This window comes from Mastomys coucha, unplaced genomic scaffold (assembly GCF_008632895.1).
Source record: "Mastomys coucha isolate ucsf_1 unplaced genomic scaffold, UCSF_Mcou_1 pScaffold13, whole genome shotgun sequence".
Taxonomy (NCBI): Eukaryota; Metazoa; Chordata; class Mammalia; order Rodentia; family Muridae; genus Mastomys; species Mastomys coucha.
The window spans coordinates 18,036,457-18,059,850 of record NW_022196895.1 but is presented as its reverse complement, the minus strand read 5'-3'; the positions used below and the strand labels follow the sequence as shown (position 1 = coordinate 18,059,850).

Below are 23,394 nucleotides of genomic sequence, written 5' to 3'. Positions count from 1 at the left end.
CCTTGAGATTTGTGATGTGTGATACGGTAACCCTGTTCTCAGGAGCAAGCATTCTAAGGCATTGAGACACTAACACATTGATAAGAGCAAAAGTAAAAATCAAGATTAAAGAGGAATAAGCAAATAACACATAATTGGTCTTATGATAAATTGTAGAGGCAACCATTGTTTGGGGAATTTGGTGCAGAGTAAGCACATTGTTAGGAAGCAACAAAACACATGGAGAAGAACACTTGGTACCACATGAAAAGCCCAGAGGGAGTGGGGAGCCAACACCAGAGCGACTAGAACCCAGCAGCGGATCCACTCATTAAGGCCTCTCCCCAAGACAGTCTAATGGGAGGAAGTCTTTGTCACCATTAACATACATGCATCACACATGCCAAAACTCTCAGATTAGTAGAAATCTACAGGTTTAAAAATGTAATGAAATATTGGTAAATCCGTGTAATTTTCAGTATTTTATGGATGGTATTTATCAAAGCTATCTGGGGAGCAATCATGTGGGAAAGTGAAGTGTTTAGAGAATATTTGGAGATAGTGACACATGAGGAAGACATTATATGTTTGTGTGCATGAAATAATATTAAAGTTGAAGCTAAAAAGTCTAGACTTAATATTTTCTATGGACTTAAAGCCAATGTTTACTTTTCGGCAGGTTACAGGTAATTAATGTTTTAGGAACATTTGTCCAGGGTAATGCAGTAACCAAATGGAGAAGCAAGAAGGTCTGTTCAGAGCATCTCACTGGGGTGCCACTGTAATAGCCTAGGCATGATGAAGAAAGAGTCTGCTCTAGAGCAGCAAAAACTGAAGTAGAAGGAAAAATGCAAAATAATTGGAAGGCTAAGCTAAACATAGGAAAGTCTGGAGGGGAAAGGAAAGAGTTTTAAATTATAGCAACTTTTTTTCATTTTTTTGAGTGTGTGGCATATATTTTTTTGTATTACACATGTGTGATGTACACATGTGTAAGTGAGCATACACATAGGTGGGAGGATTTGTAAAAACCCAAAGTTAATGTTTGTAATTATCCTCAATCAATCTTCTACCCTGTGCAATGATGCAAGGTCTCTCGATCAAACCCAGAGCTTACTGATACAGCTAATCTCACTAGCTAGCTTGCTCTGGGGGTCCCTTGTCTCTCCTTCTGTCGTTCTGAGATTCCAGGTACAATCTGCAACCCTGGATTTTTGCATGGGTCCTGAGGATCTGAACTCCACTCTTCACACCTGTAAAACATGTTCTTTAATCACTGAGCAACCATCCTGGCAACACAATAAGGATATTTTAACTCCTATAGATTGGCACTGTTTCTTCCTTAAGTAAGTCATTCAGTATCCCCTTCATATACTAAACTAACGTCTTCATGGTTTTTGTTTTGTTTTTGTTTTTCTTAATACAATAAATACAGTTTTCCCAGGCTCTTGAAAGTAAAATGCCTAAAACTCCATTTGAGGGTAAAGGGTTGAGGTTTCACGGTGTTGTATGATGGTTTCCAGCATGACATTTGGATCCAGAGATTTTAGCTTTGCTTCACAGACCATAATTTACCAAAGACATGATGTTGGCCTTAGATAAAGTACCTAATTACCTGTACTAGACTCCATGATCTAGAGAAAACAATTGATCTCTTTATTAAATTATCACAAGGAATAAGTCAGACCTGGGTGTTTGATGCTAATTATGTGACTAAAGTTTCTCTGAAGAATCACAGTGGAGCTGAGAAAATACCTATAGTAAAAGCTTGGAAGCAACGTTTTTTTCTCCATATGTTTTTCAAGTAATTCTGGAAGTCATAACTAGATCTCCCTGAGTTGACAAAATATCCAACCTTCTCACATCATCAATGGCTTTCAGAGGAAGGGTTCCTGTGAGTCTCACCCCTGCACATCAGAGATGCATCACCACTGATGTCCAGATACATAATGAGATACCGAGGTTCAACCCTGGGGTCTCTAAAATAGACACCATGGACACCAGATACTGTCCGCAGCCACCACTGCTTCCTCCATCTGCAATGCTCTCTCTAACATTGTCATAATTCCTGTGGCCAACATGTGCAGGGATAATCTCTTGTGTAGAGTGTGAAAGTGTCACCTGTCAATAAATATCTAATGGCCAATAAGCTGAGGCAGCATTTGAAGGTGGGACATCTGGCAGAGAGAGAGAGGAACTCTGGGAAAGAGTCAGACAGGGGAGATTCCCAGCCAGGACTTGGAGGAAGTCGGACATATGAAGCTGAGGAGGGACAACTAGTTATGTGGCAGACATAGAATAGTATAAAAATTGATATAAATTACAAGTTGGTTGGGAACAAACTTAGCTTATAGCCTTGGCATTTCTTCACAAAAAAAAATGAGCCTCCCAATCATTCGGTAACTGGGACATGGGTGAAAAAGCCCATGATTACAAACATGACCACTGATGTCAGTGGTGCCTCTCCCTTGTGGTCTTACTGTCACTCATAAAGAGAAACATGGGTCTTCTTTTATGTGGTCGTTCCTTTGTTTCCCCATCCTGAGGATTCAGGTTTAAGTCTTGGTAACCATCCTTCACCTTATCAGAGAGGGCAGAGCCCAGATTCCAGCAGTGCTGTACTTCCAGGAGTAGGTTCATTGCAATATGAGTTCAAGTTGGAATTCTTTGTCCGGGAACCTAGGGACAGAGATGGGGCAGAGAAAGAACCAAGTTGTAACCTCAGCACTTGGGAGGCCAAGGTGAGAGAATAATGAGTTTGAGGCTAGCCTGGGCTACACAGCAAAATTCTGTCTCTTTCCAAAATGAATGCAACACATTTAATCATATGTTAGTGAATTTTCTATGACAGAAATCTAAGCAGTGAACAAAAAGAAGGTGGAGGTATTGGGTAAACAAAAGAAGTCCTCGTAGTGCAGCTTAAATCCTCCCCAGACAGTGAGTGATAGATCACAGGAGTGGAATCAGATGGATGGTTGTCTCCAAGTGCCAGCGAAAGCATTTCCTCACACAGCTTGTGGAACCATTAACAGGACCAGAGGCTATTCTGGACTTGGGCCAAGGAAATGAACGTAGGTAAAATGAGTATTGTAACGTGGAAGCTAATAAACCCCTAGGGGAAAGTTATAACATCACAGATCAGAACACACTTCTGAGAATATTTGTGAATGGTAATAGAAGTATAAAAATATTGGAAATGTGGAATGAGGTTGTTTTTTAAGTTGATTGGAATAAACTGTAATGGAAAGGTATGTAGTGCTGAGAGAGAACATTTGATGTTCACCATCCTGAAATTCAATTCTAATAAAAGAAGTCAATGTAGTCTCATAGAAATGGAGCAAGAGAAAAAAAAACAACAATTTCCTTATTTAAAAATACTACATGCTTTGATGTGGAATTGGATTCTGGAAAATACAATGAAGGAAAGTAGTTATAGCAACTTCAAAGATGTATTTAAAATGTGGCTTCAAAAGGATCTACATGGAATTACAGAAAGATGAGAGATTTGGCCTCCATCTCTCCTACTAGGTTGTCATTTGTTTCTCAAAGTCTTGTCTAATCAAAGGGTATATGAATGTCTATTTTAGAAGAGCCATGATCCTCAGTATCTATCAGGACAAAGTGTCTACAGAGCAAATGGCACAAGACTTGGGGTCCATAAATGTAGTTTCCACATCCTCTCTCCTCCACATTTCCTTGGCCAAGAGTGTGCCAGACATTAGCTCTGTCTTGCCACTTTCTTCCTCCTATTGTTAAAATAGTAAGATCTTCATTGCCATGTAAACTGATAACATCCAGTTCGACCACTAGAAGACAGGAATGTAAACATAGCCTTTAGAGATCTCCTGCTAAAAACCAAACCAAACAACAACAGCAAACAGAAAACAAGCAAATAATTCTACAGAGTAAGAAGCTCATTCAACCACAGAGAAAACAGGCCACAATGAGTTGGAGTTCTAACACTTATACAGTAAGTAGGTATGGGGGTGGGGTCATAGTTTATGGTATAGAATACTTGTCTAGTACACATGAAGCCCTTCATTGGATCCCCTATAAGATTTAAAAACTGGTCATGGTTTCCCACACCTGTAATTTCAGTTGTCTGGAGGCAGAAGCAGAAAGATCAAGGTCATCCTATGCACCCTAAGTTTGAGGCCAGCCTGAGATATGAAGAAGTCCCTGTCTCAAAAAAAAAAAAACAGTTAAAAGACTGTGGCAATTTCACAGGGGAATGCTGATGTTTCTTTGAGTCTAATGGAGGTAATGCGGACATCAAAAGACCTTAGGATCCTTAAGGGTCTTTCAGCATCATTCTTGTGAAAAGTAGGAAAATTGGCAGTATATTCTTGCTAACCAGGCTTCTAGGAAGCATAACCTGGAATTTCATGACGCCTAAAGCACAGGCACACCAGCAGTACACAGAGATAATACCAGAGTCATATATTTTACAAGCGAAAACTCTGCTTGGACTTTGTGCTGTTTTGAGTGAAAATGGCCCCCATAGGCACATATGGAATTGCATTATTAGGAAGTGCGGCCTTATTGGAGTAGGTGTGCCCTTGCTGGAAGAAGTGAGCTACTGAGAGGGTGAGCTTTGAGATCTCCGGAGCTCAGGGAACTTCTTCTCTTGATTCCTACTGATCCAGATGGAGATCCCCTCAGCCCCTCCAGCACTATGTCTGCCTGCCTGCTGCCTATTTCCTGCCATGACAATAATGAATTAAACCTCTGAATTTGTAGGCCAGCTCCAATTAAGTAATTTCCTTTGTAAGAGATGCTGTGGTCATGGTGACTCTTCAGAGCAATAGACAACCTAAGACACATTTTTTTTCCAGCTTGAGACCCATGTCATGAGAGGGATCCCACCCCTGATACTATCAATGATATTCTGCTATGCTCGCTGACAGGAGCCTAGCATAGCCATCATCAGAGATGCTTCTCCCAGCAATTGATGGAAACAGATACAGAGAGCCAAGCACAAACACTAGGCAGAGCTTGAGGAATCCTGCAAAAGGAAAGGGAGGAAGGACTGTAGGAGCAAGAGGGGTCAAGGACACCACAAGAAAACAGAATCAAGTAACCTGGCTGCATAGAGGACCGCAGAGACTCAACCAACCAACAGGAGTATTCGCAGGACTGACTTAGGCCCTCTGCATGTACATAACATCTGTGCAGCTTGGTCTTCACATAGGACTCCTGACGGCAGGAGCAGAGCCCTTCTCTGACTTTGTTGATTTCCTTTGGGGCCCTTTTCCCCTACTGGGCTGCCTCTTCTAGCATCAATGGGAAAATATGAGCCTAGTCTTACTGCAAATTGATATGTCAAGGCTGGTTTATATCCATGGACAGACTACCCTTTTCTGAAGAGAAAGGGAAGAGAAGTGGATGTAGTGGGGGAAAGAGTGGAAGGAGAGGAGGGAGGGGAAACTGCACTTGGGATATAAAATTAATTAATTAATTTTAGTTAATTTATTGATCTTATTAATTAATTTTAAAAAGGCTCCCTTCTTAGCTGACACATGTAATGAACTCAACAGAACGCACGCGGCATCTGCTATTTTGACTAAGCCTAAAGTAAAAATCAAAATATAGTATTTGCCTCCCTTATTCATCATGTAGAACATACTCAGCAGTGAAAGTTTCCTCTCCCGCTAAGAATGGTTTTCTCAGGTCCTCTCCCACTTCATTTGCTGTTTTGTATACCTCAGTCTCAAGACAGGCCCTACCAATAGGAGAAACATTGAAGTGGATTGAATTAAGTCCTCTCGTATCCACCAAATGGGCCCTTTGTCTTCTGTCCACTCTTGCCCTCTTACTCCTTTGGAGTTGCTTGCTAGCCCCGACTGCTAACCCCAGAGTGTAGCACAGTAAGCCAGAGACAGAAGGGCATTCTCCTGATGCATTCCTGTTGTTATAAGCTGTCTTTGTGTTACCCAGCTTAGAGGAGGCTTACTCTTTACTTTCTTTCTATTTCATGGGTTTTAGTGGCTCCATTTGATGAGTAGCCACCGGTCTCTTCCAACGACATCTCTGCCTTGTACTTATCCTTGGCTGTCCTGAATCCTTCCAATCCATCCAACCATCTCCAATCCTTAACCCACTCCCATCCCAGACTTTGCCATTGCTTCTCAAGTGACCCTTTCTATATAGATTCTTTTATGCTGGATGAAGACCACTATTTTATCAAGGACAAATTCTTTGTTGGGATATAGAGCAAATTCAGGCTTGCATTTCTATGACAAAGCTCCTTAAGATCCTATCTCCACAAGTGGTTAGAAACAGCAATGAATTTCTGAGTGCAATAAGAACTTACTTGTATTTAGCAGCCAAGCAGGCTTCTCCAACACACCTCAATATACCTTTACACTTTTTTGGGAGCTTGTAAACCCCCTACCCATCAGCATTCTATTGTGAGGTCCTTAAGTCATGAGAAGCGGCCCTCTTCAAAAGATACATCTCAGACCAAAAATACATTGGAATACAGTGTCCATTTCATCATAAAACCTTGCTCTAAAAACAATATTCTTTCATTCTGTTACATTGCATGCTGCTAAAAGAAAAGCCAGAGCTAGGAAGCAACTATTATTTCAGTGTTTGAGGAATGTTGGGACAGGGAGCTATGGGGGGGGGCAATCTTACTAATTCTGGAACATTCACACTTCCATGTATTCACTCACTCATTCATTCATTCAGGAATGTTGACTGGCTATGTGCCATAGGCAAGCCCCATGTTTAGCTCTGAGATCACAACCGTGAACACAAAGAGTCATAGACCCTGATAAAGAACTTGACATCATTTACAAGGAAGACACCAGTTACCATTTTCTTTTACCAGTGACATTACTAAGCTCTTGTGTTTGGAGTTCTACATAGAAAATACAATGTTGTTTTCATAGCATCCTATACAAGTGCCCAAGACAATAGTGTGTGTGTGTGAGAGAGAGAGAGAGAGAGAGGAGGGGTAGGGAGAATCACATATATATATGCTGACAATCAGTTCTTACCAAAAAGAACTGGAATAGATGAGATGAGTTTGTTACTGAAGTGGAGTCCTTGCCAAGGTCCGGTGTTATTGAAACCTGAAAGTTCACTTCCTCAGAAGTGTTCCTTGGTAGAGCATCACGGGTCAGTAGGTGAGGCAATGGCATGGAAAGGACACTGGGAACATGAATTTTAATTTGCTTCTGCCACTGACTGTGACCTTGATTAAGTCCCCACACTTGTATCTCAGTTTCCCTGCTACAGAAGTAGAGGGTTCCTGTGAAAGTGGATGAGTATCACCGTCATTCTGTTTGCTTCTCATCTAGAGAAGACTTGACAAGTGTTTTGAAGATAGGGAAACTAAGTTAAGGGGGGAACACTCATAAAGAGAGGGAAGGTGAATAGAGAGAGAATAGAAAGGGACACAGGGAGAGAGAGAATAGAGACAGAGAAAGAGAAGCAGAGAGAGACAGATGTTTCTGGACTCAGTCAGAGATCCAAAAGCCAACCAAGAGCTGGAACTGAGCATGTGTAACTCCAATTTCTTCTCTTGTTAAGTTTCTGAATGCATTAAATATGAATTCAGTCTCAGTGTTTCCGATTTCATCTCCCTTCAAATGTCTTTCACAGAACAGCTCTGTCCTGATTTCCTCTATCCTACCATTGAAGAAATACATACACACATATACTCATACAGACACACAGAGATAAACATTGACAAAGGGTCAGAAAAATATATAGAGAGAAGAGAGACAGAAAGATGGAAAGAGAGAGAGAGAAAAGAGAGAGAGACAGAGAGAGGGGGGGGAGGGAGAAAGGGAGGGAAGGAGAGAGAGATTGAGGGTCAAATCCCAGAACATTCAGTGTATAGATAAATTTTCTTCAGCTGAGTTCTAGCCTCATCCCTGTGTTTTATGACACAGCATCTCTCCTCTGTGCACCACAGGCTAGCCTCAAAGATACAGTCTTCCTCCCTTTACCCACTGGAGTGCACCTAGCTATAAGCTGTCTTTTGAATTACAAAATACAAAATACAAAATACAAAAATTCAATATTTTTGCTGTGTAGCTTAAGGTAGCATAGAGAGGTGAGAGAAAGAAAATAAAACTTGTTGAGGCCCAGGTGGGTGCCAGATACTCTAGGGACTGAATCTGCAAAACAGTAAGGTACCCGAGTCATGGGAGGTCTACAAAATTCAAGTTGCTCTTGTAAATTTTTCTTTTAACTCTCTGAGTGACTTCTCAGAGATATCAATTGCCTAGAGGGGTTTAAAATCTTCACTAAGCTTGTACTGGTGAAGTAAGCAGAGATCTTACCCAAATCTTCCAACCCGAGTCCGTATTCTTAACCACTAACTTACTCTGCCTTCCAAAGATGAATAAGATTAGATAGAACCTCCTGTGAAGAGGTTCACGGATGGATGAAGGAGAAAGATTCATAACTAACTGCTATGGGAGTACAGAGAAACGCACAGTCAAATTTATGCAGAGCTAGAGCAAACGGGTCTGCAAAAAAAGTGTCACAGAGACAGAGGGTGGGGGACACCGACTTGAGAGAAAGATGAGGGTCATAGTGGATATCCAGAGGCCACAGCATGGAGATGAAACCTGTGGGTTTGCAAAGCATGTTAAGAAGGGGAGATGCCTAGTACAGGTGAATTTGCTCTTCAGCACAATCAGCTCTTTCTTAGGAGTCGCAGGGTGGCCTAGAACTTGAATAAGGACATGAGGGTTCGGTCCCTCTGTCCATGGGGAATCTACACCAGCAAAGGTATTGTCCATTTCATATCAGCCTTTAAGACCATGGTCGTGTGACCAAATCTGTGCATCCATAGTCCTCCCTCCAAACCTCATTTAGGTTTAAAATCCCAAGATGTCATTTGTAATATATATGTGAAAGAATTTTCATTTGTCATAGAAGCAGCCCCAGACTGATGGCAGCTTTTAGGATAATTCTTTCTCTCCCAGCTTCCCAGCTGACTCTATCCTCCCAATGACAGCAATGGGTAGGCAACAAATGAGTTAGGGCTCATAAATGGAGCTGAATGTCAAGCAAGGAGAATGGGGAGGAAGCCTCAGGATGCAGGCACCATGGCTGGAATGGGAAGCATCCTCCAGTGTTCAAAAGTATCTCTCAAAGGTTTATAATGAGTTCAGATCTAGGTTAGAAAGTGGGATTTCATTCTTTAGTTGATGTTGTTTTCACATTTTTAATAAAATATTGTAGAAGGCCAATGTGAGGAGGGAAGAAAACAGACTTCATTTTTGTCACAACATCCATCAGTGTCTGCCCAATGTTCCCTTATAACTACATTTTCCATGGTCTCCCATGGGAGTAATTATAATAGTGGCTAAATTCAAATAGGTTCAGAACAAATCCACAGTTGAAGTTTTGTGTGTCTGTGTATATTATGCTGTATAGATTGTGTCATGTGTGCGTGCATGTGTGTGATTTATGTGCTAGTTAATGTGGGTGCATGTACCCATGTATGTGTGTGCATGCAGTATATGTACTTGTTAGTGTGCATGTGTACAAGTATGTGTACACATATACACATGTGTGTATATGAATGTGGAAGCCAGAGGTTGAGCATCTTTCCTTAGCCAATCTTCATCTGTGTCTTTTGAGATGAGTTCTCTTACTGAACCTGAAGCTGAACACACCCAAAATGAAGTGTTATTTCCATATAGAAATTCAACCACTCAGTTAGGCACCTACTTTTTTATGCTTTTATTCTTTTGAAGTCACTACGTTTATTTCATCATAAGTCATGCATCGAACAAGATTTTTTAAAAAGATCTAGATTTGTCTATCCCTAGATATTCAGTGTCCTGCTCCTTCAACATAGGTCACTAAATGGGCAGAGTCCTCAGAATATAAATCCAGAAATATTGGCTAGAGGATGTGTAAGTATATTTTCCCATGAGCCTGTGTTATTGAAGTCAATGAGATATAACAGGTGGAACAAACAAAAGAGACAAAGTGATCTATTCTAAAAAATAAAAACAAAAACAAAAAAACAAAAAAAAAGCATCAATGGGGTACCCAGGCTGTTACTGTTATAAGACATATTTTTCATTCTCAAAGGGACAAAGGCAATGTGTTTGTGGATAAGGCTCCTAAGTGAAAAGAAAAAAACCCGGGTTTATAACGAAGATGATAATAATTCTATAACTAGTAATTTCTCACCTCTTATTTTCAAATATTTTGCACTGTGTGCTTTGAAATAGGTGTTGCCCTCATTTTTCATATGAAGGAACCCTACCTTTGAGCATTCCTGTGCCTTATCCCAGTGCATGCAGCTAAGATATAATAGAACTCAGACTCAGATCTGTCCATATTTTAAGACTGGGTTCCAGTACTGTACTGACTGTCTGATAGTAAAGAGGGAATGCACACACTTGGAAGTCTAGATGCGCAGACTGCTTCCAAATGCTCCCCTAATCCTCAGTTCTCTGTTTGATTTTCTCACAAGCTGCCTACTTCTGTACTCTGACAACTTCTCACCTCCAGCCTTGGTTCAGAGCTGAGAGTCACAAGACGACAGACCACAGGACATCAAACTCATGCATCATTCCATTTGCATTCTATATTCAGATATTTTTATTGAGTCCTAATGTTTTGACATGTGTGTGAGGGGAGAAAGATTCTGACCTGGACTCATGACCCCACATTGCAAATAAAATAAAATAACATAAAATAACAAATTCTTTTTCACACTGTGAGGTTGTGTGTTCCAGAACCTCAAGCACTGTGTCTGATCCCTGATGCTTGTCTTCCTGGATTCTGGGCTAATCTCTGCTTCAGCAGACCTCGCTGGAATTCATCAGGGATCCACACCTGCCAGGACCTTTTGTGCTGAACCAATAGCCCCCAGTCTCAGCCTCTCTGGCTTTCTCTCTCTAGTTCATTGTCTCCGGGCTTTTGAAGAATTGGTCTGATTTTTTTCAAAGAGCCCAAATCAGTTTGAAGCTTTTCATAAACCTCCAAAGTGAAGATGTAGCTTCCATGTCCACAGATCGTGCAATGAGTCAAAGGCGGAAGGAAGGTGAGCAGCGGGGACCACTGAGCCCCTTGAAGGCTACGCATTGTCAAATGCACAGTGGACAGTGTCGGGCTTATCACTCCTAACTTGCAATCTCTTGAAAAGCAGAGATCTGAACTTCTTCCCATCTTAGAATCTGAAACAATACTCAGCAGCCTGGTCATTCGCCCTCATCATTTACTGGTGTGCTGAGTTAACTGACCCATGCTTGACGAACAGTTGACACGTGGACTTTTCACCCCTGTGGCCCTCTTCCTCCTGCCTGTACATAGGTAAATCATGAGCACCTGTTGCCTGTTCTGAGCAAACATTCTCTGTCTCTGCGCTTTCTGGGTTTCAGAACCCAGTAAAAACTGAAGATGAGAGTCTTGGGGTTTGATAGCCATGGATACTTCTGCAAAGGGAAAAATAAATAATAACCTAAAGACAGCTAGGGAGGAGAGCAGGTGTCCGTGTTGTTTAGGTGATGTTACGACCCTTTCCAGCTGTATCTGAGCAGACAAAAGTGGATTACAAAGAGAGAAAAGAAGCAAAGAGCATTCTCAGTTCCAATATGCATTTAGGAATGGATGAAAACAACACAGAGCTTTGCAAAGGACGAGGCCGGCCCTGAGCACTTCAAGATAGGCCGGCTTTCCTCGGCCCGAACAATGTCACCTGACCACCAAAGAGCTAAGGGGGCGCGTGCATCATTGAGAGTCCCTGATGTGTGCCTGAGTGAGGCAAGGGGCTTAGAGGGGGAACTTGAAAGAAGACTTATATTGTTCACAGAGTCTTTCAAGCATGGGAGGGGTGGAATTCCATCTGTTACTTCAGTTCACTGAACCGTTTCAGTCTGAATGGTTCACTGGGTTGTGACACTGGGTAGAAATTGCAACTAATGTTTAAAACAACCTTTCTGCTATCACTTATGAAACCCTGTGGCCAGATCAGGGTGAAGTTTTCAACTCCTTGTCTTGCTGATCTGTATCCAGGGGATCTCTCCTCTTGTTAAAAAATAAATAAATAAACGGTTAAAACGAACAAACAAACAGAAAAGAGAAATATACTTGCTGAGCTCTGTGTGTTGCACGCAGACTTGATTTGTACATGATTTCAGACAAACACAGGAAGTTGCTTGGCTTTTAGCTGGGCTTTGCATTTAACTTGGTTTCCTGACCATGAACTCTGCATGTAGAAGGAACTGTAGGCGCCTGCCAGCCTTTACAGCAGCTTACCAGACACTCTACCTTGAGGAACAGGTAGAATTCCACTCTGTTCGCTTGAATGACTCCCTGAACAATACCGACTTGGTAAGCTTTTCAGTACTGGGGGTGGGGGGACACTGTAGATGACATGTGGCCAGTGGCGGCTAGCTAAGGTCTGTTGCAGGCCTGTGCAGGTGGCCAAATACTGATGTGAAATGATCGTGATCTCACACAGCTCACCATTTTCATTCACTGGAAGGGGAAACAAAGAAATGGCAAAAGGCAGCCATGATATGAAATGGCAGATAACTACCTGCGGTACACTTTGTACACAGCACATGGGGCTGAATGAAGGAGACCCTGGGTGTGAAGTTTGACATGAATTCCCACTGTACTTTGTAGCCCACCTTGGAAATACCAGACCTATTTTTCACAGGGTAAAGGAACCATGTGACCTAAACAGAGGGGAAGAAAATGGGCAAGGAAGGCTTCAGGAGAATGTCGACCACATGCACTGAAAATCTAAGCAGGATAAAGGCAAGATCTAAGGCAGGTGCTGTGACTAAAGGAAGTCCAAAGGCCTGACCACATCAGTGATCAGACATTCACCATCAACACATGTGACTAAGGGTTTGTTCTTATCAGAGAAGTGCTCAGGGTGCAAGCCCAGGAGTTCCACCACGAGAACCCAAGGGCAAATCTGCACAGATTGTGTTTGCAACCCCAGTGCTGGGAAGGCAGACGCAGTAGATACCTGGGCCTCCATAGCCTGACCAGTGAGCCCCAGGTTCCAGGCAAAAAAAAAAAAAAGCCTGTCTCAAAAAACATTGACACCAAAGGTGTGTGTGTGTGTGTGTGTGTGTGTGTGTGTGTGTGTGTATGCAACCTCCCCAATTACACACACAGATACACACACACAGATACACACACATGAACACACAGAGATACACATATGTGCGTATACACACACACAAACACACTAAACTCCACTAAATAAAAGATACTGAATTGTTCACCAACAATGGAAAGATTGCAATTCAAGCAGAGAACTTATGAGTGGGATTTTGCTGATTCTCACTTCCTGTTCTTTTCTGAGATTGCTGTGTGGATTATGTTGACTTTCCTACACGACTCTCAAGCCTTGTCCTTTTCTACTGCGTCTCGTCTCCCTTCAACATCACCCAGGTGCCATCACAGTCACATCAAAGAACGTCGGCTGTGACATGCTCACTGTAATACGCCTGATACATGAGGCAATCTGGGATTTCCTAAGGCACGCTCATATTTCCATGGCAGTTGCTCCTCTGGACATGTGCTGTTGGCTGTCAGATGGTTTTGTCTTGGCCTTGTCTGCTCGTTTTCGTCTCAAGTTCAACTCTCTTAACTATACTCCTCTCCATTAGAGAGACTGGATGCGGAGTTTTCAACACTAGAGAGATGGTAGGTCAACAGTGTGGTCATTATTAATACTGATCACACTCTGTATTGTCAGTCTTAACAAGTTTTATCGCATTTTCTCTTTTATTAGTCTTGTTCCCTTCCAAAGCTTCTCATTTCAAACAGCAAATTATTAGTCGGACTAGTTTTTGTCAGGTAGAAACTAGGTGCTCTGTAAAGCAGATAATCTACTGAGTGTGGACTTGCTACATTTCTACTTTTCTCTTATTAGACATATTTTATTTTATTTTACATTTATGTGTGAATATGTATACCTACATGTGTGTAGGTGCCTGTAGAGGTTAGTGGAGGGTGATACAGAAACCCTTGCAGCTGGAGTCTCAGACAGTTGTGAGCTGCTCAACAGGGATGGTGAGAACCAAACCCAGTCTTCTACAATAACAGCAAGTGCTCTTAACTGCTCGGCCAACTCTCCAGCCCCTCAAAAAAAAATTAAAAAAAAGGTACACTGTATGATGCTTTAAATGCTAATTATCAGGGAAACAATAAACATCAGAAAAAAATCAAAATATATCGTAGTTAGGTGTGATTTTTTATTAGAAACCTTAGCAAAAGGATATGCTTCTGCAGCAAGGACTATAGGAGTAGCCGAGGAAGAAGATACGGAGCCCACACAGTGCCTGTGAGAAGCTCTGAGACCCCTCTGCAAACAGAGATCAGATGCTGTGGTGTCTGCTAGTTAACTCTGTACTGTTTCATGAGCTGAACTGGTGACAGTGTGCTCAAACATTGCTGGCCAGCTTTACACAAAAGAGAAGGGAAGAGAAAGGGGAAGGTCACACATCACAAGCTTCTTGGAATTTCTGGAAGACAGGGCTGACCATGGTGACCAGGAGAAAACAATGAGCACTCTACCCTCCAGATGCATCTCTTGTGGGAAAGAATTTATAACAGCACACGTTAAATATTACACAAAGTTTTAAAACAGGTAAATTTATTAAAGTGCAGTAAAGAGGTTAGAAAACATAGAATTGTTTCCTGAAAGAAAAGGGGGTCATTCAAATTATAGCACACGTCAAGGTGGAAACCTTTGAAATAGAAAATGAAAAAGACATTTACTGGACACCTACTGTGTTCTAGCCATGCTACACGCCTGCGCTCACTGAGCCTCCACTCAGCCCTGTGAGGTAGATATGATTGTCCTCATTAACTACTTGAGGAGGCTGATGCACACAGAGATTAAGGAGATCGCCTCAAGTCACTCAGCTGGGAAGCGAGAAGGGGAGTGGAGGTTCAAACTCAGTCCAGTTGCCACTGCGGCCCATGATCTTGTCATCTCCAACCCCAGGGCTCCTGGCAGGACCACTGTAGCTGTCTCTGACCGTCACACCCTTCAAGCTTTCCTTCACCACAGGATGGGCCTCTACCTCTGAGCCTCCTTGACATTTCTGCCTTCCAGCTTTCCAGATTCCTACAGAGCAGGTCCTGGATTCGTTCATTCCCAGCAAGGTACCACATTTTATGTTACCACTTTGCAGGCATTTGGATTTCTCCCAAGTGTCCAGCCTTAAGCTCATGGGCCTGGGTACAAGGAGAAACTCTGGAGGAGAGAGAGGTTTTCCTGCTCTTTGACCCATGCCTCGCACTGTACAAGATATCCCTAGTGCATATGGACCTTTAAATATGGGTGTGCAGTGAACTGTGCAGGGTTCAGCAACATCTTTTGGCTAAGTAGCTGACATTTTGGTGCTTAATAAAAGTGGACAGAGCCTGGGTGAAACACTTACAATAAGGGCACTGAGCTAGAACTTCACAGGAAAGGAAGGAAAAAAAAAAAACAACAAAACTACAAAATATAAAATAAAATAGTTGAAGGAAAACTGTAAGAAGTGCACTTCAATAGTCATTAGCCCCTATTGTAACTAAAGCTCCTACAATCTTTCAATGACATAATGTCCACATTATGACATTTAGTATATTTTATATACCATATATATAGAGATACACACACACACACACACACACACACACACATTTAAAATGTTTATTTTTTTTAAATTAAAGTAAATTAAAGTTACTTGGCAGTAAGTCTTTTATAATCATCCCTGAAGGTAATTTTTACATCCCCAGGTATCGCAAAATCAAAGCACCTCATGCTCCAGTGGTAGAACTATTGTGGCCTTCAAAGAATAAATGGCCCTAGGAGTTTACCAGAGGCACTTGCCCATAAGAGAATCACTTCCTGGGGATCCACATGAAACCCATTGGTGATTCCATCACTGCCCCAGAGAAGTCCTGATATTCCACACGGCCCTGTTAGGGCCTACAGGACACTTATTTGATATGTTGAGATTCTGTTAAGAGAATTTAAGAAATTGAGATATGAGATGTGGTGTAACTCAGTTTGCTGATTTTTTTTTTCCTAAAATTCAGGAAGCTCTGGGTTTTACCCCCGGCAGACCCCAGCTATGGTGGTGCAGTACTATCCTAGCACGTAGGGCAGAGGGTAGGAGTATCCTCCCCCTGCTGCATAGTGAGAACAGCAGGTCAGCCTGGGACACATGTACAAGATATATGAAGGGAGAAGGACAAATATGTTACCAACAGGCGTTTTCTTGTATTTCACACAAGTGCCTCAAGAAACTTACATTCAGAAATACAGAGAGTCTGATGTGATGCCACAAGTCTTCCATCCCAGCTTTCTCTCTCAGGAAGGCAGAGCTCTGTGAGCTCGAGGCGAGCCAGTGCCATGCAGTAAGCCTGCCTCAAAAACAAAACAAAACAAAACATGCTAAGTGTTTCAGAGTAACTTAATCACATGCCTACTAATAGTCACTAAAAATAAAAGGAAGATAGTTTTAAAATAACTTATTAGTTCACTCAAAGACAACAAACCTACCATATGTTAAAATAAATTACACTTCTGTGAAAAGTAATGAATGTTACCCAAATTAGTCAGAATCATACCTTCTTTTTCATCTGACTAAATATAGTAAATGGACTGTATTTCATGTTCATTTATATATTCATTTTAATATGCTGCTATAGTATAAGTGCATAAAGAAAGCTCAGGTTAACCCAGATACATAGAAATGGAAAGGCCTCTTTCGTAGCCATATGAGAATATTTTAGATACCTCTATAATACAGCTCCAAAAGTCAGTTTGCATTGTATCTCAACATCATACATTATGTGACATCATAGTATTAATTAATACTTTATACTCTTTTGTTAATACTTGTTTTGTCTTTCATGAGCCTTTTTTCATTACATGATATGTAGTGGGGAGTGGAGGTCTGTTTGTATGTGTGTGTGCACACACACTCATGCATGTGTGCACAACTCTGTATGTAAAAATAAATATTCATTTTTAGAAAAGACTGTTTCAAAGGCTGAATATTATTCAGTGATAGAGCACTCATTGGTATACCTAAGTCCCTACTTTTACCTGAAAGAGAGAGATTGCTTCACTAATCTTTACAAAGGCCCTAAGCACTGATGTGCATCATTTTAAAACATTAAAAGAATCCATCCATTAATAATCTCCTCAATCTCATTAGAAAAAATATTTAAGTAAAATTCATTGTGAAATATTAGTTTCCTTGGACTCTATGTTACACTTAGAGTTCAAACTGTATTATTGTTAATGAACCTGTTAGTTTATTCTTAATGTGGCAGGTTCATTTGTGGGAGATAATATTCTGCTATAGATCCAACTCTGAATAAGATCAAACCCAATCATAGCCTGTGGTTAGTTTAGCTTGCAACTCCAACAGTTGCACGGATGTTTGTTTTTGTTTTTAAACAGACTACCATTAAAATGTCAGTATGCAGGAAAACTTCCTATTTTTCCACACAAATTCTTTAAAAGTTATATATTAAAAGTTAAGATTTAATAAAGTGAATAAATAATAGTTAACTGTCTAAAGAGAAACTGGCCATTTCTTTGCATTTTGAGCACACAGACAAATATTAAAGAGTACAGTGACCACCCACTCAGTAGTGACACTGTTGGGTTTCCCACTGCCACCAGAGATCTCGACCTCATAGCTTTTCCACAATCAATACAAATGAAAGCCCAGAGAAATGGGACAAATGTCTTTATACTATTTTCAAAATGAAGTTTAATCTCTTGAATCCCTGAAAAGCTTTCAAGTACATCTGGGTATCTATAAACTATGCGCTGAAAGCCAGAGTACTGTAGAAACAATCCCACATGTCAGCAACTTCAAAAATAGTAGGGCCCCATGGCCAAATCATCTGTGTTAGCATTTTCAAAGTATGCAAGGTCCATATGTTGGTAGGACAGCACATAGTGCAGCTTTGTCTGGGCTACTGTGTCTGCTTAGTTGCAGGCCCTTATTCAATAATTAACTTCTTATCTGCCTTCTTATGTCCAACAGAGTTGGAATGATGAACTGTCCCAGAGCAAATATTCTTACTCATCAAGGTGCTAGCACATGAGACAGGGTGGGTTTAAGGAAGTGAATAATAAGGGAAGTGTTCATTTCCAAAAAGCTGAACTTCTAAACAAGGTTCATCTTCAATTTGTTATTGCTGCTGCTATTCTTGGGAGAACACCAGAAACTAACATGAAGGAATCCATGAGCCACAGATAGGGTTGCTTGCAGATATCATCATCGCTTGCTTTTCTGACTTTCTTTTTCTCTTTAAAAATGCATCCCCATCCTTCTCATCCCGAGAGCCATGTGGGCTGTGTGGGTATTCTTTTCCATTCCTATTCTTTTATTACAAGAGAGGTCAAGGGCTGCCTTTGAGTCCCCAGGAACCTGTACAGGACTTTCCACATACAGACTGGCCGAAAACCTGGGGATTATTTCAAATCGTGTGTCTTCAGCTGAATAAACTAAATGAAGTCATGGGATCAAACTGATTTAAATTTGCCAAAACAGATGCTTTTGCAAGATGCCTCAACTATAAATTTGCTTTCTTTGTTTCAGAGGGAAACTAATATATCACTCACTATTTACATATCTCTGTGTTTTATAAATTATTTTGTACATACTTTCACTCCCTTTTGTAGTCATAGTAACCATCATCTCTAGTCTTTGCCTCTCATTGGGGTAGAAAATCAAAACAGTTCTGTTTGGTATAAAAAAAAATAAAATAAAATAAAAACTATTAGTAAGCACCATCACTGTCCATTTCCAGACGAGAAAACTGAGGCTTAGGGATAGTACTCAGCAGTAGGAGCACTCGTCTAGCATAGGTGACTCCCTAGTTTTACCTGAGGGGAAAGGGAGCTCGCTCTGGAGAGTAAATAACCTGGCCATGCAAACCACAGAGGTGGGACTTGAGCGTAGTTTTTGAACACCAAGGTTTGAATCTTTTCCCCTACAACACACTCTTGGAAATTTGATTTTTGTTCTTCTTATTGAAAGTACTCCAAATTCTTTATCAGAAGTTTGCCTCAAAACACTGTGGTTTGCGATTTGCTGTTTTTGGAAAGCTTACAAAAAGATTAAGAGTCTTAGGATTGATGTTATTTTTTTTTTTAAGACTCCCAGAGCTAAATGAAAGCATCATCAAAGCCTGAGATATTTGGTTAGAGTTGCAAGTGACGGTGCTGGGAAGCGACTTGGTTAAGGCTTTCAATAAATTGAGCATTGGGCAAGGTGCTAAGCTATGGAAAGACTCTTTGTGTTATTTTTCCCATAACCTAATAATATTTTTATTTGAATATATTCTATTCAAAATACTATTAAAGCTGTACTTACTAAACTAATGAAATTTAATATCCTGATACATACTGCAAGCACAATAAAACTGTATTCAAGAACCTTTTAAGTGAATTTGTAAATGATATAGCTGTATTCTTGTAAAATTCTGTTCTGTTGATATTAAATAGTGACGTAGAAAACACATAGGCTTTGTAACAGTAACCCACTAACTTTCTGGGTTTATGTGTTTTATGAAAATGAAGTCAAGTCACTCTTCTAGTGCATCTCTAGGTCAGCACTGACCTTCGTCAAATGCCTTGGTGTCAAATTTATAATCAGAAAGTTGAAATGTATTTTTAAAAATAAAGTCCTATGTCTGTGGGAATGAATTTAGCTTAAAACTCCCATTGAGTTTTATCCCTAGTTCATTAACAAATCGCATTAAAATATCACTCGGTTAAGTGTTCATTTATTATTTCTTTTGCCAACTCTAGTTTTTGATGAAGATAAGCATCAACAGAGAGGCAAAGGAAATAATCACGTGTGATTTAACAAGTGTTTGTGCACTGCTCTCTTCCCGCCATCAGCTTGCATCCACTCAGATGGGATACTCGATTCTATTGCAGGTTTTATATGTCAGCAACTCAAAGAGTGAAATCATGTATGATTATTAATGCTAAGACTACCTGACCCAGTTATCTACAGACTAAAGATACATGAGATAAAAATAACATAACTAACCGTTCAATTGTTAACATCTGGAAATCTCTCTAGTATTTCACTTGGGTGACTACATTAAGGAATATTAACTTTTAAGCATTCTCAGTGTGCCGATGTGAAGATATGGCTAGATTTCTCTAGAACATTGGTTCTCAGATGTAAGCCGCCATCACAATTACCTAGAAGGCTTTAAAGCTGTAAACTGTTGTACTTCCTCAGCTCCTCCAGAGTCTCTGTTTCAGAAGATGTGGGAGAGAGTCTAAGAATCTGCATTTCTATAGGTTTTGGAATGATGCCATTTCTAATGGTCCAGTGTTAGAAAACACTTTGGGCATCTCTATTCTAATATAGTTAATATCATGCTAGTTGTTGGGTTACAAAATTTCATAATGAATTCACAGAGTCAAGTGAACATTTGACAAAAATGGGGAAGTATAGCAGTGAATGTACATGTAGCTGTACCTATAACAGAATTAGGAAAATAAGAAAAGGAGGACAAACCTCTAATAAATGGCTTAAATAATGGAGCAAACACAAGGACAGGAAAGATTATCTTTATCAGCTCATCATATCTACATATCATGTGTTCATGATGATAGGTTTCAAAAGTGTCATACCTACACAAATACAATGACTTCACAGCATCAGATCTAAATATAGAGGGAATTAAAACAAAACCTAATGGAATAAAAGAAACACCGGATCAGAGGATACAGCTAAGTTTGAAAGTACTTGCTGAACAAACATGAAGGCCTGAGTTTAGTTCCCCAAGAAGCCACATATAAAACTCAATGCAATAGTAATCGATGGCATCTGTAATCCCAGCCCGGTGAAAGCTGAGACAAACAGACCCATGTTGTTCACAGTCTAGCTGAATCAGGGAGCTCCAGATTCAGTGAAAAGGTCCTGTCTCAAAAAAGTGTAGGTATTGAGGATGACACCTGGTATTGAATTCTAGCCTCCACACTTACAGGTATGCAGGTATGCACAAGTGCCTGCATGCCCACATGCATATATGTACACACACATACACAGGGATACAGAGATACACAGAGAGATGTATACACACAGAGAGAGATGAATACACAGATATATATATATATGTATATATATATATATATATAGAGAGAGAGAGAGAGAGAGAGAGAGAGGGGAGAGAGAGAGAGAGAGAGAGGGGAGAGAGAGAGAGAGAGAGAGAGAGAAGCAAGAGAGAGACTCTTCTTCCTCCTGGTGATTACACTTTAGATAAGCTTTGAAGAACTTTTTAAAGACATTGCTTTTCATCCATATGTAACAGTCCCAGGCTTAAGTGAAAAAGGACTTCATGGAGCATGAAGACATCACTAAATGATCAGTGCTAGACTAGATAATCTAGATCCTTGCCCGTGCACCTTTTGGGGGGCTGCGGGCCTCCTAGATTCCTTTGTCCTGCTAGCCATGCAAACACATTCACTGCCTGTTGGCAGTGGCCAGACGCATGTGTCTCTTCCCGATTCCAGAAGTGACTCTGATTCTGAAAACCACAGAACTTAAAATCAATACTGGTGTACAGATACAACTCTTACCCCCACACACAGTCAATAATAACACCTTGGGTGTCCTCTAATAGCCCCACCATCTGAAACTTTGCATCACTTAGCCGTCTTTGTCAGCTCTGGATTACAACAAACAAAAGTCATCTAGGATAAGAGATAAAATGTTTTAAGTTCAGTTTGTTCTGTCTGATGTAAAAGAGGTCAATCCGGCAATCTAGAACCGGTGTAGTGGTTTTCTGAATTCATCAGGAGCCAAATCCCCTTTCAGCTTCACAACTTACCATCACAAGTGCCAGGTCTGTCTTTGTGATCTTGGTTGTGCTGCTGGATTCCAGCTGATGAGGGGCACATTCTAACAGCTCATTTGGTGGGGAGGGGGAGGAAGAAGGCCAAGTTCCCAGTCCTGCCTTAAAGAGACTTCCTAAGTACACCACAGCAGCCCCTCTTACACTTGGCTGTCAGGAAGTTGGGAATGTTAGCTTGTCATCAAGGAACCCAAGTAAAAATTAAGATTCTGTTAGAAGAATCTTCAATTATGTGTTAGAAGACACGTAATTGGTGGCCATCAGATACAAAGAAATTAAAATTCTTACCTTCCACCGTAGAAAGTGCTTGAAGGGGGCTCGCTCTCCTCACACAGCACCATCATACTGCTTGAGAGTCTCAGGTTTTTTGTTTGTTTTTGTTTTTGTTTTTTTGTTGAAAACAAGAGCCACCTAGAAAGGGTAAATTCAGAGGTCTGGCACCCTGAGACTCCAATTTAGCACCCCCAGGTTGTGTGTGACTGAGAGGTTGCCACAGGCTCTCTTTGAGGAGTCCCACGGCTTCTTTTCCCATTATCAGCCAGTTTTCTGTCACTGCCTGGCACATTGCTGATGAGCCCTGTTTAAAACAAAGAAATGGACAACAACAAACCAGCTAGCTTGTTCCTCTTTAACTCTTTTATCCTCCATAATTACATCTGGCAGATGGGCGGAGTCTCAGTCCTTCAAAGGCTTGTTCCACGGAAACAGAAAAGCTGGATCAATGATAGATGGATTTTAGGAATGCAGTTAAGTCCTTCTTTGAAGGCAGGCCCTAGCAAACTTCCTCAGGAGGAGTTAACCTGAGCTCGAGGCTGGATCTGTGCCTTCTGCGACTCCACTGGCTAGAAACGGCCAGGGTCAGGCACCACAGTCAATCTAACAGTGAGTGATTAACAGCCAAGACTGAGCTCTGGTGCTTTATTCCAAGCCCCTGCTCTGGCATCTCTTTAACACTCAGGTAAATGTCAAAAATGCACCCAGGGATTATAGCTGACAAGGGGTAAAAGCCTTCATGTTGTCCTCCAAAGGTTAGGGTTCCCAGGCCCAGTTGGAAGCCCTAGTCTCCAATAACCATTAATCCACTCTCTTCTGGTAGGAGTGAGCATATTTATGGCTGCAGTCACTAAAGGGTGAAATAAAGATTAGTTTTTAGTTAGGAACGCAAAGCTTTTGAGATCAATACAAACTCACTGCCGAAATCAATCTAAAGTTTGGAATTTTTAAGTAAAGATTTACTAGGCTTTCTTGTACATTTAATTTTCCAAAGGGAAAATAAGCCCAGAAATGTAACATAGTAATCAAATTGAATAAACACCAGCCACTCTGTAAGCTGACCTGGGTTATGCACATATCAAATAAGTGTGAACAGCAATAAAAATGTCCATAATGTAGATTGTAAATTCTCCCACAAACAGGTAAAAGCCAAAACACACATATAGATTTACATGATAAGAATCCTAGCAGATACATTTGTCTACTCAAAAATATAAATAATCAATAGACATTAATAATGAAGTTATTCATGCATTCCCTTATTACCGTGCATATTGTGTTTCAGTTATT

At 40.8% G+C, this 23,394-nt stretch overlaps 1 protein-coding gene and 1 long non-coding RNA gene across 2 annotated transcripts in view; one reads left to right on the top strand and one right to left on the bottom strand.

Annotated features, from left to right (window-relative positions):
• Nucleotides 1–2,445: 2,445 nt before the first annotated feature.
• On the bottom strand, nucleotides 2,446–21,946 carry LOC116086897. Its single transcript, XR_004117178.1, has 3 exons — nucleotides 21,808–21,946; nucleotides 16,239–16,350; nucleotides 2,446–2,658 (listed from the first exon to the last, which is right to left on the bottom strand). It is a non-coding gene; the product is annotated as an uncharacterized LOC116086897 (long non-coding RNA).
• Klhl14 (kelch like family member 14) overlaps nucleotides 12,223–23,394 on the top strand; it is a 133,523-nt gene continuing 122,351 nt past the window's right edge. The window contains exon 1 of the mRNA XM_031365071.1: nucleotides 12,223–12,297. The gene's annotated coding sequence lies outside the window, so the exon portion shown is untranslated. The remainder of the gene's footprint in view (nucleotides 12,298–23,394) is intronic.